Source organism: Podarcis liolepis, assembly GCF_965112155.1.
Source record: "Podarcis liolepis genome assembly, chromosome: 10".
NCBI lineage: Eukaryota > Metazoa > Chordata > Lepidosauria > Squamata > Lacertidae > Podarcis > Podarcis liolepis.
In genome coordinates, this window is record NC_139562.1 from 52,486,639 (window position 1) to 52,505,016 (window position 18,378).

The window sequence follows — 18,378 nt, forward strand, 5'->3', positions numbered from 1 at the left end:
TAGCTGTTGGAAACATGCTGTCATGTTTATTGGTATGGATGCTTTTTCAGCGGAACATCTCCAATCAAGCAACTTTTATGCCTGCTGATTTACAGCTGTAAACAGGAGACAGCCTAGCCCCTTATGTATACTATGTCGTGATGTTTAGAGTCTGATTAGCAGAACAGGATTTCAGCTTCCTCCATTCAGATCAAATCTCTTGTTTAAAGCCGAATACAGGAGATAATAGAGTGAAGTATTCATGTTGAGGCTAATTTCTACTCTGGAATGCTCTTAGGGCCCGGTCATATGTTACACAGTGGTATGCGAACTGCTTCCTTGTCGCTTCCTCCCTTGCTGCTTACTTGGACACAGCATCATTCAGGAAAGGCCAGTGATGCAGTAACACGAATCTGCCATGGACATACATAGGCTTGTTGTAACAATGAGAGGAGAACTTGATCTGGACCAGTGAGAGGCCGGAGTGGAAGGAAGCTGAAAGATCTCTGGGGAGAGTTCCAAGTCAAGGGGGATGGAGGTGGGAAAGGGTGGCTGGGTGGAGGTTAGAACTGAAAAGTTCTGGAGAAAATAAGCAAGGAAGGAGGCAAAGGTGGCCAGAGACCAGATGTAAAGAGAATAATTCACCAACAGTAATTTAAGAAACGTCAAGAACAAGAACATGAACTAACCCTCTTGACTATGTTCTGCCTCCACTGTCGGAGGCAGCGCGCTTCTGAATACGAGTTGCTGGAATTTGCAGGAGGGGAGCGTGGTCTTGCACTCTAGTGCCGCCTGCGTGCCTTCCATAGGTATATGGTTGGCTGTTATGAGAACAGGATACTGACTATTGGCCTGATCCCGCAGATTTTTCTTAGGTTTTTATGTAGCTACACTGAGGGGGACCAAACTGAAGAGGGAGACAATATTTGTTACAGAAGTGGGAGCAGAGTGAGTTTGGCATTTCGGAATTGTTACAGTTCTGCTTAGGGTAAATAACACTGTTTACTGTTGACCAAGCAGCTTTAGACACCAGCCAAGTGGACCTGCAACTTTAGATAGCATCCAGGTGGACCTCATCCAATTCCCTAAAGGCCTAGATTTGCCACAACTTCTTTGTCTTATTGGCCAAGATTTCCATGTTTGGGTAAAATGTATAAGCCACTTAGCTTTAGTCCGCAGGGCTCCAAATTCCCTGCTTTGTTTATTTTTAAATACCTTTTTTCCATTCCTGCTAGGAAGGTCAATAGCCACCTAGCCAGATTTGGCAAAGAGAGAATGTTTTGTGTAAATTCAGCCAGTGATTTCATGACTGGAGTGTGATTAGGACTAGACATGTGTATGAATCACACTTTCACCTGGTGCAGAGGAGCGGCTAAGTCTTGCTCAATTCCTCTTGGCTCCAGCACTTGGCTCAATAGTTCAGGGTTAGACCACATGCTTTGTGTGCAGAAAGTTCAATCTTTGGTATCTCTTGTTAAAAGGATTAGGTAACAGGAAAGATACGTAAGTTCAAACACAGAGCACCACTTCTGTTCATAGCAGACAGTACAGAGGAATTAGCCGGTACCAGAAGCTTCCTATGGACACAGTGCTGTTGCCCCTCCCCTCTCCCTTTCACTTCTTGTGCTCCAGAGATGATGAATTTTAAGAAGACGGGTTGGAGGATGTTCTTGTAGTGTTAGTGAGAGGCTCATGGGGTGTTCTAGATCTGTAAAATTCTTATTTAATTAAAAAATATGGTAAAAATAAAAATTGGATCAGAATTTTTCCATGAGTCTAGCAACATACCCAAATACTCAGGTTTCCAGCAAGGGAGATGCTCCTCTGCTGCCTAAGGTGCGATGGGCGGAGACATAGAATAGGGCCTTTTCAGTGGTAGCTCCAGGCTTTAGACTTCTCTGCAAAGTTCCCTTTCTGTTGTTCTTCTTCTTGAGAAGCCATGCCAAGATATTGATGCTTTGATATGATTTTGAACTGGGCAAAAATAGAATGCTTCTGGTTTCCTGTATTCTTGTGGCGTTCATATTACTGCTTAGCTGTATATTTGTTTTTTGTTGGGTGTTGTGTTGATGTGTTATTTTGCTGGTATTACCCTTGTTTCAGGGTCTTACTGTGCCAAACCAATAGCTAAAAATACAAGATGGATAAGCACACAGATAAACCTCTGTAACAAACTGTATCTTAGAAATATGCAAGACAAAAGCTTAAGCAGATTAATTTATAGCTCCCCCATGTTGCATGTCCACAGCTAAGGAAACATACCAGGGTTTTTGTTTTGTTTCTGTTGGGGGGTTTTTTAGGAGGGATTCTCTGCAACACAGATAACATCCAAAATGAATGGATGGTGAATGCATTTTGCAGCAAGAGATGGTTTTATATACTGTACGGCAGGAAAGGAGGAAGCCAACTTCAGAGAAAAGCGAAGACTTCAAAGAAAAGAACAATACTTTTTTTAAAAAAACACCAACTCTTCAGTGCTATCTATACTCAAGGGGATGGGATCAAAGCTCAGTGGCAGCAGAGCACATCCTTTGCATGCAGAACTTCCATGCTCAGCCCCTGACACCTCCAGGGTTCTTTTTAAAATACTTTTAAAACAGCAAATAGCAGGTTTCGGAAAGATCTGAACCTGAAACCCTGGAGAGCTGTTGCCAGTCAAAGTAGACAGCTCCGTGCAAAATGGACAAGTAGGCTGACCCTAGTATAAGGTAGTTTTCTTACGTTCCAGTGAAATTGCAAACAATGGTCTGTGACTGAGCTTCAGTGCTTTCATTCTCCGCTATCTTGTGTTTCATGGAATCATAGAATTATAGAGTGGAAGGGACCCCTGTGGTCATCTAGTCCAGCCCCCTGCAATGCAGGAATCTCAACTAAAGCATCCAACTTCTGCCCAAAAAAACCTCCAAGGAAGGGAAACCCACCACCTCCCAAGGGAGACAAGCAGTAGGTTTTTTATTTTCTATGCATGTGGAGTGCATTGTCGTAACTCAAGGTGCAGACTTCTTTCCTCCTCCAGTCCGTGAAATTATTTCTAGATGCTTATTCTTCTGTTTTGTCTGCCAGGCATAAGATTAGTATTCTTTACAATACTGCAACTTGGAAATGTGTAGTTGCTCCCATGCCATGTGAAAGAGGAGGACTGGTGGTTGCATTGCCTTTAGTGCATGATGGAGTCCACAAACACCAAATTTGGGGAAATCTGCAAAATGATATTCTGAGTGGTTACAAAATCCCACCATAAGGCAGGCAAGGGGAAAGAGGCTTTTTGGTCAGGTAAGCCAATAAACAGAAGCTTGGTGGAGGTAGAAGCAGGAGCTAGGAGCTAGGAAGTTACCAGTAACTTCAGTCCAGTGCTGGAAGGGAAGATTTGCCTTTATCACAGGCTGAGTGAGTTCCAGCTACTCAGCCCTCTCTGCCTTTGGTAGGAGCTGCTGTCTGTTAGGTGGTGACCAAGCACAATGGCCAAAAACTGCCACCTGAATAATGCTATCATCATCATGTACTATCTGTTCCTGTGCTCCACCTTTGAGTCTGATTTTTTTTTAATTGTGGAAATATTTTTTGTTAATAGGTGGCCACCCTAGTAGTAAGTTGCTGTAAGAACGTTTGAGCGCTCTAAAGTGGGATATAAGAACTATAAATGAATAAGTAGTTCTTAACACGGTGGCAGCAAGTAATGATATAATCATTCTGTGAGGATGCTGGAAGTAGTCAAGCCAAGGTGACTTTGCCATCTTGTGTTTGAACCCTATGCAGCTAGTTTTCAAGAAAGCTGTTTGTACATGAAAAGACTCAGATATTAGTTCAATATCAAGCTTAAACTTGAGGATTGGAAAGCTACAGCATGTTCCCACCCCCGTTGCCTTAGGGATGGAATCTCATGTTTGGGCAAGAACCACGTTGCCTAGGCAGAGCTGACAAATCCATTCCTTGGACATACTGGAAAATGGTATTTTATTACTTATGCATACTAATCTAGTAACCTGCTGGAGGGAGAAAAAACTAGAATAATACAGTGGTACCTCGGGTTAAGTACTTAATTCGTTCAGGAGGTCCATTCTTAACTTGAAACTGTTCTTAACCTGAAGCACCACTTTAGCTAATGGGGCCTCCTGCTGCCGCTGCGCTGCCAGAGCATGATTTCTGTTCTCATCCTGAAGCAAAGTTCTTAACCCGAGGTACTATTACTGTAACCTGAAGCGTATGTAACCTGAAGCGTATGTAACCCAAGGTACCACTGTATAGTGAAAAACTTAGAGAGTTTTGGGAGGAAAATGCCCCATGAAGGAAATGAATGCAATAAAATTCAGTGAACATGTTACTTCTTGCATTGCTGCCATGCTACAGCCACATCATGATTGTGGAGGGTTCTAAAATCAAAACTGCCCTTTTGACCATTGGCATCTTCCGCTCAATCCACCTGAGCCCATCTTCACATGTAGGGGAAGTCCCTAACTCAACAAGGGTGCTGTTGTTGTTACTGAGTTTATATACCGTCCTATACCCGGAGGTCTCAGGGCAGTTCACAGAAAAGATCACAAGATATATAATCAGAATAAAAACAACAACCCAATAACACACACACCCCCAAAAAAGAGTCACATTTTAGAAAGGTATAGGATGTCAAACAGATCAACCAAAGGCCTGGTTAAAAAGGAACATTTTTGCCTAAGGTGTATAATGAAGGTGCCATGCAAACTTCCCTGGGGAGAGCATTCCACAGACGGGGAGCCACTGCAGAGAAGGCCTGTTCTTGTATTGCCACCCTCTGGACCTCTCAAGAAGGAGGCAGACGAAGGAGATCCTCAGAAGATGATCTCAGGGTCCAGGTAGGTTCCTATGGAAAGAGGCGGTCCTTGAGGTATTGCAGTCCTGAACCCATCGGCTACCCTCAACTGGTTTAGGGAGCCAACCAAAGCTGTCCGCAGGATGTGGCTGTTGTCACATGCTGACAGCTTCTAGGAGTCACAGAGCTGAGTGCAGGGTGGGGACCAAAGGTAGACAAATTACCCCAGAAGGAGCACGATCAGAAGCCTATATAATTATGTCAGGGTGGCTTACCTGTAGCCTTCCAGATGTTGGATTGCAACTCCCATCAACTCCAAACAGAATGGCCAGGGGTCAGTCTGAGAACACCTGGAAGTCCACAAGTTCCTCTTCCCTAATTGAAATGATATGACTGATATAAAGAAGGTAGGAATGTCATCACAAGGTGTCATTGATGGTTATATGGAAAATGTCAGCAAGTTCTCAAGCTGTTTTAGTTTAACCATATAAATTAGCACAGGGACAGTTTTGAGCACACAAATTTTTTTACTACACTGTGTGTTTTGCAAGGAAAAGAATTTGCAACCATGCTAACAGCTCTAAAGAAGAAAGTAAAAGACCCCGACTTTGGTGGGATCGTTGACCTTTAAAGCAGGAAAGATGACACAAAAGCTTAAGGTGAGAATTCATATGCAGAGATGTGGTTGATGTAAGCAGGCAGGTGTGAAAACAAGATATTAGTCATCTCTGATCACCACAAATTGGAACAAGTTATCTTGACAAATCAACCATTGCTGAGTATCCTTGAGCAAAAAGAAACAAGAAGTATGAGACCTAGAAATCCAGAGCAACGAGACACACAGTAGTACATGACTATCCATCTAGATTACATGGTTTCAACTACCTTCATAGTGACTCTTCAAATACAATTACAATATTGTAATCGAAGATATTCTGCTGAAACATCAGTAGATCAATTATTAAAGGCCACCCTAAGTGTGTCATACTAATGAAGGCATTTTGACATTTTGCTCTCCTTTAATTCTTAGAAGGTGTTCCCAAAATAATGGCGGAGGTCTAGTATTGTGCCAGACAGTTTTCCTCCATGAATTAGCAAATGGGCTGCCCCACGGATAGGCCCATCTTCTCCCCCAAGGAGGAGACAGCATTGTTTCTTTGTGTGTTCATTTATCATTCTTTTTATAATATTTTACTTTTGAATAGTGGCACCTGAAGCTGAGCACAGTGGTTTGTGGTCTTGCTACTGCTGAGTAGGGAAGGATGCAGTTACTCCTTGGGGGAGGACCCAAAAATGTCACAAAGAAGGGATGAGGCAAGAGTGGAATAGGATGTTTGCAGGCTTTTTCAACAGTATTTCAAATACAGTGGTATCTCGGGTTAAGAACTTAATTCGTTCCGGAGATCCGTTCTTAACCTGAAACTGTTCTTAACCTGAAGCACCATTTTAGCTAATGGGGCCTCCCGCGCCACTGCTGCGCAATTTCTGTTCTCATTCTGAGGTAAAGTTCTTAACCCAAGGTACTATTTCTGGGTTAGCGGAGTCTGCCTTGAAATGTAAACCCCACATAAATTGGGAGTTGTCTGTAGTTTGATGCGTTCATGACGAGTTCACTTGTGTGCAAAAAAGAGAAAGCCGGGAGTGTGTAAAAATAAAAAATAAAAACGCAATCAGAATTATGCAAAGCAAGGACCATTACACAATTTGGTCAACCTGAACACTTCATTGTGATCATGGCATTTGTGATTTCTTGGTGCAACTTGCGACACACACACACACACACACACCAGGAAAGCATTGGTTAATCCTTAATCTTGTCATGAAAATGCCTCTGGTTCCATCATTGTGGCTGTGCAGAGAACTGCTGACTTACGTCTGCCTGTGCAGATATGTGTACAATAGTGGCCTGAGGCAGCTGGCTCATGACAAATTGATGGCAACTTCCACAAACCCAGTGAGTAATTACTGAGCAGTTATAAAGAAATTGTAGCGCAACTGCCTGTCACCTAGTCGTTATTTGTTGATTAATGAACTTCAGGCAACCTTTGGGGGATGTTCACATTTGTTCCTCTTTAAAAATGGTTGTTGGCACCTGTGACAAGTAACAGAAAATTACCTAGTTTGAAAACAGGCTTAGTGCCACAGGTTTTCTACATCCATTGCTGCCACTTAATACACTAACAGAAGCCACCCCCTCGGAAAAGCCAAACAGAGGGAGGTGGTGCTTTTACTAAGTCAAATGCTGCAGACGTGAAAGAAGAAATTAAAAGGGGTGCCGTGACAGGCACTGCTATTTTGCTTCCAAGGGTGGCAAACTAAAAGAATACCAAATTTAAGTGCAACTGTTCAAGGGGCAAGCTATAAATGGTTGAGAAACAAGAGATGATATTTAATGCATTGCCTACTTTTTGACAGGCATTCTTCCTGAAGCTGAAATCCTATACACCTGCCTGGAGCTGAGTAAACATGTATAGGATTGCACTGTTACTAATTAAAGGTGATCATCAAGGGGCTGAGGGAGAGAATAGATTACGAAAGAGCTGGCACCAGAGGACTATTTTATATTTGTTCTTAAGAGTAAATATGAACATTAGAGACCATTTACATAAATAGAGAGTTTCTGAGCTTGTTTCCATGGAAATCAATGGGACTTTTTTGCCATTTTCCTCAGGTAAAAATCCCAGGTGAAGAGGAATAAATATGGCTATAACATAAAAATGGCTGTTGAAATAGGAATTGGAACATTCCTATTTCAACAAGAGCTAAATTGTTCCAGCTATTCATCACCTCCCCCTTTCTGGTTTGGATGCAAACAGCAATTCCTGCATAATAGACATATATGAGCATCTCTTTTGCTGCAGCAAAAACATCTTACACATGGATTAAATATAAGTTTGTTTTCTTATATATTAAAGCAATAACAGACCACATTGTTTAAAATAATTATTTCAAACCTGCCTAGTTCACAGAAGCTAATGAGTATTTAATTGTAGGCATTTTGATGCTTTTTGGTTGCATTTATATATAGCCTTTCTGCCAATGCACTCATTTATATTCATCGCTTACAATGAATAGACATGATACAAAAGGGGGAAAGGGTCAAGGAAGGAAGCGGGAGGGAAAATAAGGCAATCCAGGCACTAACGCCACTGTAGGAAATAGTTCTGGAAAACTGTGTGCCCAAATGGCAGTTGATCTTTGCTGTGGGGCGAGGCCTGGCTGTCTTACCTCTGCCTCCTGGGAGAGGAAAACAAAATGGCGGTTGGTCCTGGTTGAGTTGCAGTGGTGCACTTTGGGCCAGTGTGTTAGTTCCATGCTTTGCAGGGCCCACGGACACCTCATTGAATCTACCTCCTCATTGCCGTGAGTCCAGAATATTCTTCTCAGTAGGTCCCCTGCTAGGGTGGGGACTCTTGGCAGGTGGCCCAACCATGCTGACACTTGAGGGCCTCACTCAGCAGAATGAGCAGGAGCGCATCCCATGCAGACTTACCACCTGTTGAAGCAAGTGAAACAGCACACCATTACCATAGGAAAGGGGAGGGTCTCATATGGCCATTTTAAATAGATGAAGTAATACACATTTGGCTAATCCAGGCATGGCCAAACTTGGCCCTCCAGCTGTTTTGGGACTACAACTCCCATCATCCCTAGCTAACAGGACCAGTGGTCAGGGATGATAGGAATTGTAGTCCCAAAACAGCTGGAGGGCCAAGTTTAGCCATGTCAATCCATATGACATGGTAGTTCTCAGGGGAGCCAACTCAAATAAAATATTGGGGGGTAGGGAGAGAGAGACAGGAAAACTCCGCTCTGCGTAATGGATCTCACGAAGCAGTGCGCACACACCATTTGAATGGTAATGCCCATCAATGGGGGGGGGCTCAAATATTTTATTGGAGGGGCTGAAGGGACCCCAACCCCTAGAAGTTGGCTCCTGTGGTAGTTGTGGCTTAATGGGGCCTTGCAAAGAGCACACAGCCACTTAGCTCCTCCCCAGTCTTTTTTATTGCACGCCACACTGAGGTAAATGAAAGTTTGGCCTAGTGTGTTGTTGGAACCCAGGCTCATGGTTAAGCTCCCCACCCGCTAACTGAGCTGTAGCCAAGGTCTGCTCTTGACTGCTGAAAACAGGAGACTGATCGCAGAGGCAAAACCAGTATTGGGTGCATGGTTTCACTGATTGTTTTGGAAAAGCAGCACTCCTGTTTATGGGGGAAGGATTAGCACCTTGTACATGCAGCTGTACTGTGTACATGTGTGTACATGTGTGTACACAAAGATACCCTTTAAGGGCATACTTCACCCTTCCACATGAGAGTGCCATGGGACACACTGCTGTGCACAGGTCACGGTGTCCTGTCACTTTCCTCACTGCCTGAATCCAATTGTAAATAACAAAGACCTCCTACCTATTCAGCCAGATGACTCTCTTAACATCTTGCCCAGACACAGTTGGCATCAAATTAGACTCAACTACTAAGCTAACAGTGACTGTACACATGGCAGAGCTGGTGTGTTATTAATCTCACAGGTGCTTCTGGAGCCAGATGGCCCAAGAACAGAAGTCATTCAATAGAGGAAATAAGGTAACTGAATATATAAGTTCCCTTCTCCATTCTCATTTGTTGATGGTTCACCTAAGAATGCTCAATGCAAAAGGATATTTATTAAAAAGTTTCTGAAGGAGTGAACATGTTCCTCCAACCCAATCGTTTTCTGAGTAAACTTCAGAAAACTCAAGCCAATAGGCTTATTAATTGAGAAGACAACACCAGGGATTAAAGCCCCCTTTCCCCCCCTTTCCTACAGTGGAAAAAAGGAACTGAATGATGAAGGGACAATTAAAGAGTCAGTTCCCCAGCTTGGCCGATGCCATATTGAACAAGAAGTAATTCTAGGACAGAAGCCAAAAGAAGGAAGCTTCTAATTAAAGACACAGCGACCCAATAGTGCATTGTATGTCCAGACTGAACAGACTGGTGCTGTAATTGCATGTTTAATGAGGGAGAAATCTCCATAAACCAGGGCAGGGGGGATGACCATTGTGCAAGTAGATAAATAGGATAAATAGGTAGAAAACAATGGAATGCAGTGCGTTATCAACAACCTGAAATTGGATGAAGCACAATAGTTTCATGTAAGTAGAAAAGGTTTCTTATGCACTTGTGGTTAATCATTACAATTATAGGCTGTATACCTCGACCAAGCAGGAAAATGCATGCACTTTTTTTTTTAAAGCTTCAATTATGCAACCAGTGGATTGCTGGGCCACTTCAACAGGTCCTGTGATGGCACTCAGGAAGGAGGAGCACTGTGTATACCATTTGCCTCGACCCTAGGTTGTTTTACAAAGCAGTCTTCCAGAGCCTGAAAGCTGCTTAGGAAAACAACCGGGAAAGAGGAACAAACTGGAGAGCTGTTTGTTAGACTCTTCTGTTGGAACGAGGCTCCCTGCCAGCTCCTTGTTTCCTCTTGCACTTCCCTTTCAAGTCTGGCTTTACCATTTACTTCTTTTCAAGGTTTTCTCTTTGAACATTGTGTTCTCTCTCTCTCTCTCTCTCTCTCTCTCTCCCCCCCCCCCCCCGGAAAGAATGGCAGGACAGCTTCAGCAGCAGCCCTTGGTTTTAAGGATTCCCCAGCCGGATTCATTGATGGATTGGGGCTATGAATCCTATTCCTGCTTACTTTCAGTTACCTGTACTGAATTCAACAGAACCCTGAGAAGGAGAAAGATAGTTTGGTGGGTATATAAGAAGCACGCATGAAATATACTCGGAGTCCAGAGTGGATTTCATGCTCTTTATTCAGCTCATAGTGGTGAAGAGGAATGGAAGTTCCCTCAGAACGTCTGCTTTATATACATTATTTACACGTGATTGGCTAATTCCGGGATTCTCTTGTAGGCCAATCAGGTTGCGGATTCACTTCCACCTGGAGCTGGATTGGGTGGCTCCTGTGGACCAATCAGACTGCTGCATTCTGAATCCCATTGTTCTAGAACCAAACAGACTGCTGCATTTTGGATCCTATTCAACTCAGTACATAACACCGCATAAGTGTCCCATGGCAGCATACTGTACATAGTTCGAAGCATACTGTACATAGTTCTCTGTCCCTCCATTTCATAACAACCCTGTGAAGAAGGTGATGCAGAGAGAGAGAGAGAGAGAGAGAGAGAGAGAGAGAGAGAGAGAGATGGGCAAAATTCACTCCATGATCTTCATGGCTGAGTTGGGATCTGAACCTGGGTCTCCCTAGTCAAGAGTCTGAAACTCTAACCACTATACCACACTGAATCTGCCCACCACCTTATTCTGCCCTGGCGTTTCATTTCCTATAACTTTTTAATTAATTAAGAAAAATTCAGCAATTGAAAACAATGTATAAAAGAGGAACTGTTTGAAATTATAAAATACAGAAATAATAAATATAGTATAATAATAATAATTGCAGAAAAGACCAAAGGGTACCGGCAAAAGCACCATAAAGGTAAAGGTAAAGGGACTGGACCATTAGGTCCAGTTGTGGCCAACTCTGGAGTTGCAGCGCTCATCTCTCTTTATTGGCCGAGGGAGCCGGCGTACAGCTTTCGGGTCATGTAGCCAGCAAGACATGTAGCCAGCTTCTGCCGAACCAGAGCAACACACGGAAATGCCGTTTACCTTCCCGCCGGAGCGGTACCTATTTATCTACTTGCACTTTGACGTGCTTTCAAACTGCTAGGTTGGCAGGAGCAGGGACTGAGCAACGGGTGTTCACCCCATCGTGGGGATTCGAACCGCTGACCTTCTGATCAGCAAGTCCTAGGCTCTGTGGTTTTACCCACAGAGCCACCCACGTCCCTATAAAAGCACCTTACACCTTAAAAAGGGAAGAGTAAAGCACTGGACATTGGACATACAGTTTGGTGTACATAAGAAGGAGAAGGAGTCATGGGGCTATAGTGTTGTCCGATTTATTGTATTGAATCAACCATAGTCTTTTGAATGCTGGATGTGGATTTAAGTTATGTGAATGCCCTGACATTTTTTAGGAACCTCAGGGCAGTGGTGGTTGTGGTTGATTTAGGAAACTAAATAATGCTATTGCCAGAAGGAATCCCACAGCTGCAGCACCATCCCTGAAAAACCTGTGGTTTGGAAATATGGCGTCACATCCAAACACACATTCACTACAGATTGTAGCTCTGATCCAACTCTGGTTGCCCACAACTAGAATCTCCACCCCGCCCTGTGGGGTTGTGCATCCCATCCGCATCAAAAGACCAGTCCTGCCAGTTCAATGGGACTTGCAGTGTGAACAATCGTTAATATATGCATTAATTGCAGAAGATTGTTCCACCCATTGAGGCATCTGGGTGGGAAGGCCAAACATGCTAACAATTTACTGAGCATCAGAAATAACTCATGTCATCACCTGCTCTCACAGGAAAGCAAGATGTAATTGGAAAGCATGCTGCCATTAGAAGTTAATTTCCCTGTAAAGATGAGCCCAATCTCTTTCTCCCCCACTTCTTTTTAATAAAATAGGATCACAGCTGGAGAGTGCTGCAGAAGCCTCTGAAACCCCCATCAGGTGGCTGATACACATGAGACTGAATTAAATTCTCTGCAGGCTGCAATGGAAGCCTAGGGAGCGAGACAATATTTATCTGTTTTTAAGAAACGAATTGGGATGTCTGATCAAATGCAAAAACGATGGTGGGGTGGGTATAATTTGAAAAGGGTGTGGACACCTTGGCTTTGAACGTATTTCACGTGGGTCTCATGTTAATGCCAAAGGAACTTACGGCTTGGCACTGGGCACTGATGTGCAAAACTATAAGCACTTCTGAGTGCACCTGCTCAAGATGAGTCTCTGGCCTCATTCACACAACACGCTCAGCCAATCCCAGTGCAGCGTGGCAACAAAAAGGACTGGTGTTGTTCTAGGGCAAATGTGTCTCATTGCCAACTGGCCACCACTGTCACTTGGTAAGGCAGGGTCTCAGAACAGGCATCAGCACCAGTGGACCCCATTGGAGAACTAGGGTGCCAGCATTGCTATGGCTAGTAAAGGTAAAGGGACCCCTGACCATTAGGTCCAGTCATGACCGACTCGGGGGTTGCGGCGGTCATCTCGCTTTATTGGCTGAGGGAGCCATGACAGCTTCCGGGTCATGTGGCCAGCATGACTAAGCTTCTGGCGAACCAGAGCAGTGCACAGAAACGCCATTTACCTTCCCGTCAGAGCAGTACCTATTTATCTACTTGCACTTTGACGTGCTTTCGAACTGCTAGGTTGGCAGCAGCAGGGACCAAGCAACGGGAGCTCACCCTGTCGCGGGGATTCGAACCACCGACCTTCTGATTGGCAAGTCCTAGGCTCTGTGGTTTAACCCACAGTGCCACCCGTGTCCCCGCTATGGCTAGTGGCTGATGAAAATAAAGATTTTATCTATCTAGGGTGCCAGCAATTGTCCAAGGGTGCCTGGTATTGACCCCAGGCCTGTGATTGGCGTCAAATCTTGAGAGGCAAATTTTGGAGTCAACATGTATATCTGCTAAGAACTTAGGTGACTGATCAGAATGCCTCTTATGTTGGAATCAATCCTAGTTCAGTCTCGCATGTCCAAGCATTGGTGGATACTAAGTATTAAGTATTTAAGTAGTTAAGTATTCAAAGTTTCACATCATCTTCTGTGACACTGTGCATGACAGTGGACAACTCCCTGCTACACACACCTTCTGCCATTCCAAGAAAAATATCACAGTCTATTCCCACTGGCTAAACATATGCCTACTAGGCAGGCAAAACCAAAGGGGTTTGGCAGAGGCAATCAAGTATAAAATATAAGAACATTTCATAATAATTAGATAGCTTTAGAAAAACAATCTATTATAAGTTACCCACAGAGACAAATCAGTTGACTTGTGTGTGCTTTGATCATCAGGGGTGAAAATGCAGTGTGATTACTCCTTGAATTATAGCCAGGGAAATTGCTCAGCTCCTTATCATTGCCAGCATTTTAATACATAGCAGTTGGTTGCATTATTAGCTAAGATAAATAGATAGATGTCGCTCTGCTGATTTGAGTGGAGCGTTTCTGATGACAGTATATTGCTCTTACACCCAGTAGTGGTTTCTTCAGTGGTTTATCACCACCAGATAGTAGCTTAGTGGAACAGAAAGAAGGTTTGTGCATTTTACAACCCACTGCTTCCAGGAGGAGATTTAGGTGTGCAGCAAAAATAGTTTCCCACTGTACAGCACTGCCATGCTATACTTTTGCACCTGTAGTACCTTGTGCCTGTGAATGCGCCATTGGTTTGCCACAATGCAGATGACATGTGGCAAAGGGGTAGCCATTCATTCATTTAATAGTTTTATATCCCATGCTTCATCCAGTCTGGAGAAATCGGCGACATAAAACAACATATAACAAGCCACGCAATAAGAATTTTATTTTAAAAAATACAAAATCAAGTGAAATGAACAGTGGCAATAAATATAGAAGGCTCAACCTCAAAAATTATTATTTCATTTTGGGGCATTCTTAAAGCTATATTAGCAGGGCTTTTTTTCCCAGCCAGAACTCAGTTCTGGCACCTCTCAGGTGAGTGCCATTGCCATTATAAGAGAACAAAGGAGGTGTTCATGGTGATTTCTGACACCTCTTTTTCTAGAAAAATAGCACTGTATATTAGTCTGTTGCAGCAAAAAGAACGTCAAGTCATGATGGAACTTTAAAGACTAACTATAGCATCACGTTTCTAGCACTAAAACCTATGCCATAGTAAGTTTCACTCTTTCATATTTTTTACAGGCCAGTAGGAACTTCATCTCAGTCCAGGCCAGCTGGTAGCTTAGCAGATCTCCTTTCACTAAGGAGTGATGCTCGAGAACCGCAACATTTTCCACTGCCCAGGCTGCTTCCTGCTTCCTTGCTGGACATGAGATCATGTGGTTGCATGCCATTCTTATGTGCACCTCACTTCTCTGAGTGGGGATAACTTTATTACACCCTTGTTTCCAATGTAGATCTTCACTCACCCCTTCTTCCTTGGGGGGATGGACGCCATTTTCTCATTTGCCTCAGGTGCCAACATGTCTTGGGCTGGCCCTGAGCAGTACTCACAATATTGCATTAGTACAAAGGTTCATGGGACATGGGTGGCACTGTGGGTTAAACCACAGAGCCTAGGACTTGCCGATCGGTTCGAATCCCCACAACAAGGTGAGCTCCCGTTGCTCGGTCCCTGCTCCTGCCCACCTAGCAGTTCGAAAGCATGTCAAAGTGCAAGTAGATCAATAGGTACCACGCCAGCGGGAAGATAAACAGCGTTTCCGTGCACTGCTCTGGTTCACCAGAAGTGGCTTAGTCATGCTGGCCGCATGACCTGGAAGCTGTACGCCAGCTCCCTCGGCCAATAAAGCGAGATGAGCGCCGCAACCCCAGAGTCGGTCACGACCGGACCACCTTTACCTTTACAAAGGTTCATGGGCCCAGTTGCATCCACTTTTTGCCCTACCATGCAAAGATGGGACCGTGTACTGTAGACCCTTTGAGGGAAATCCAGGGGCACACAGGAAAGATAAACCCACAGCGCCATGGTCCCCTCACCATCACCAGTTTCTGATGAGAAGAAAGCCAGTTTCTGTTAGCTGTTCCTCCATCTGCTGCCTGGAGAAAGTCCACAATCCCTTCTGCCTATTGTTCACTCAGTCAGTCCATTTGTATGCTGCCTTTCTCTCCCAGCAAAAACTCAAGCAGCTACCAGGTGCCAAAGAGCTTATTGAAATCAAAAGCTTTTGCCCCCTGTCATCTGACATTTTTCTAGCAGCGGACACCCTCAAACTATTTTCTGCCTCTCATTCTATGTGACAAGCATGGAAATAACATTTCCCTTCCTCCTCTTTTTTTTTTTTTTAAGTTAACAGTAGAAAATGGTTCATGCAGTGTTCAAGAGAAGCAGAGAGCAGCGTAGTACTGCACCCTGTTGGCCTGTTACATTATAGACTACACATGTAATACCTCACACAGCTTCCTTCCTTCCTTCGCTCTGACAAAACATACCAAATTAGGGGGAGGAAAAAAGGCTTTACCTTGAAAAACGATTGCACTTCCTCAGTGCTGAAATGGAAGGATATAGCAATTAAATATTAATTGCCTAATGTGCAGATTAAAAACAACACAACATGTCGTGACTGGAGAACGTTTATGCATCGAATAAAAATTTGAAATGCCTGCTTGAGAAGTGCTAGGAGTAGTGCATATGAAAAAATGGAACAAGACCCCTTCTTAATAAATGGAACAGCCAAGGTGCTGAAATCTTCCTGGATGTGACTTTGCCAAGATCGGAATGTTGGTGCTGATTTATGAGCTGATAAGACGTTATTGAAAAGTTCATGGGAAATGGGGGAATTAATGCCTGACACATCACCGGGAACAAGGAAAGTTGCACCGAGAGAAGGCTGGGTGAAAGCTGTTGGCAACCAACAATGTGGGAATCAGGAAATGAACAAGAGAATGGGAATAAGAGATTCCTCACTACTAACCAATTTTTTTCCCTTTTCTTTTTTTGAAATCATTTTTATTTGATTTTACAATACAAAATTATAAAATATTCAAATACATATCCATATACAGAGATTCCTCTGAATTTCAGAACTCCCCCCCCCCCGGAGTCCCATTTTAAACATTTAAAACTGCATCGTCTTCCAAACTCGATTATGTGGTCTCTTAAATAACTTATAAATTCCCCCCATTCTTTTGTAATGTTTTTGTTCTCTTGGTTCCTGAGTTATCCAGTCAGCTTTGCAATTTTGGCATAGTTCATCAGCTTGGTTTGCCATTCTTCTCTGGTAGGGACTTTGTCTTCTTTCCATCTCTGGGCTAGTAGCTTCCAGGCGGCTGCTGTTCCATACATAAAAAGTCTTTTCTGGTCTTTTGGGATGTCGGTACCAGTAATTCCTAATAAAAATGCTTCTGGGGGTGGTTTTAACGAAAGTTATTTTAAACTCTTTTTTTTCATTTCATTGTATATCATCTCCCAGTAAGCTTTTACTACTAACCAATTCTTAAGGGCGTAGGCACCGACTTTAACAAAATATTGGCGGTGTCCCCCCCCACACTCCCCCCCTTCTGTGGAACGCACCTTCCCCGGCCGCACATGCAGGCCTCCCCTTCCTGCTCTCTTCTCACCCCCCGTAAACATGCAATAAGTTTCTACACACTCGTCCGTCGCCCGTTCCCAACCCCACCGCTGCCTGCTTGCCTCTCCTACCAACCTGTCTCTCCTTCCTGCCTGCCTGTCCACTTCCCTTCAGCAGGTGCCTTGCCTCAGACATGCTCAGAAATGGCACCGAAAGTAGGAAGGCAAGTCAGGAAAAGAGGGCAGTGCCCAGCTGGGGAGGAGGTGGTTGCCAAAGGGGGGGAGGGAGACGCCAAATTGCAGAAAATATTGGGAGGGCACAACCCCCCTAAATATTTTAAGGGGGAGACAAGGAACCAGGGCCCCATAGAATTGGCGCCTATGCTTAAGGGTTCAGGGCCTTGCAGAGAAGCGATACCGCAGCGCAGTAATCTCCCTTCCTTACAATGGGCTAACTGCCCATAACGGTGGCTGCTTCTTGCTTCAGGTCTCTCAAAAAAAAAATGCATAGGGATATCCTCCTCCTAGAATACAGTGGTACCTCGGGTTAAGAACTTAATTCATTCCAGATGTCCATTCTTAACCTGAAACTGTTGTTAACCTGAGGTACCACTTTAGCTAATGGGGCCTCCCGCTGCCGTCGTGCCGCTGGAGCACAATTTCTGTTCTCATCCTGAAGAAAAGTTCTTAACCTGAGGTACAATTTCTGGGTTAGCGGAGTCTGTAACCTGAAGCGTCTGTAATCCACAGTACCTCTGAGGTACCACTGTACTTTAAAAGGAGAGCGCGTCAGTGCAAGGAATAATGCATCTAGATGGAAGCATCCCGACGGCAGCCACCATTATAACAAGTTGGTGCTCCTGAAGTTATTCAATTATTCATGGCGATCCACTGGACCTGAAACGTCCTATATGCATTTAAGGCCTCTGCCTGCCATTACCTCCTGATAAACATCGACCCGCCCCAGGGCTTTCTCATCACGCCTTGGCCTCTAAGACAATTATAATAATGGGAATCAAGGAGACAGATTAAGGCTTAGCTGTGTGTTAAGGAACCATTTGTGGGGTTTGCTTCCCTATCTCCCCCACCTCAGCTCACCCCCTGGCCTTTCCCCATAATCTACCCAGGACTCCTGCATCAGGATTGTGTGTGCGTTTTTATCACTGTTATTCAGAAGGCTGCCCTCTTTTTCTGCAAAGATGGGTTGTTTCCATTTACATAATGAACATACAACATTGGCTTGTTATCGCCTGATTGCCGTTCACAAGAATCTGGCCCCGAAAGGTCTCTTTTTCTCCACCTGTGCTCGATCTGTCTCCTTGAGCGGGTGTGTCTATCCACCACTGAGCTTGTTGCCACAAACGCTCTCACTCTGTTGTTGCCATCTTTCAACACGTTCCGTTTGGCCTGAGCAGAACTTGCGTTGCTCGACCGCTTGCCTCTTTATAAGCGACAACTCCGTGCTGCACAGCCTGG

General features: G+C 44.2%; 1 protein-coding gene across 1 annotated transcript in view; it reads left to right on the forward strand.

Annotated features, from left to right (window-relative positions):
* LSMEM1 (leucine rich single-pass membrane protein 1) overlaps nt 1–18,378 on the forward strand; it is a 101,664-nt gene that overhangs the window by 24,716 nt on the left and 58,570 nt on the right. The window lies entirely within an intron of this gene.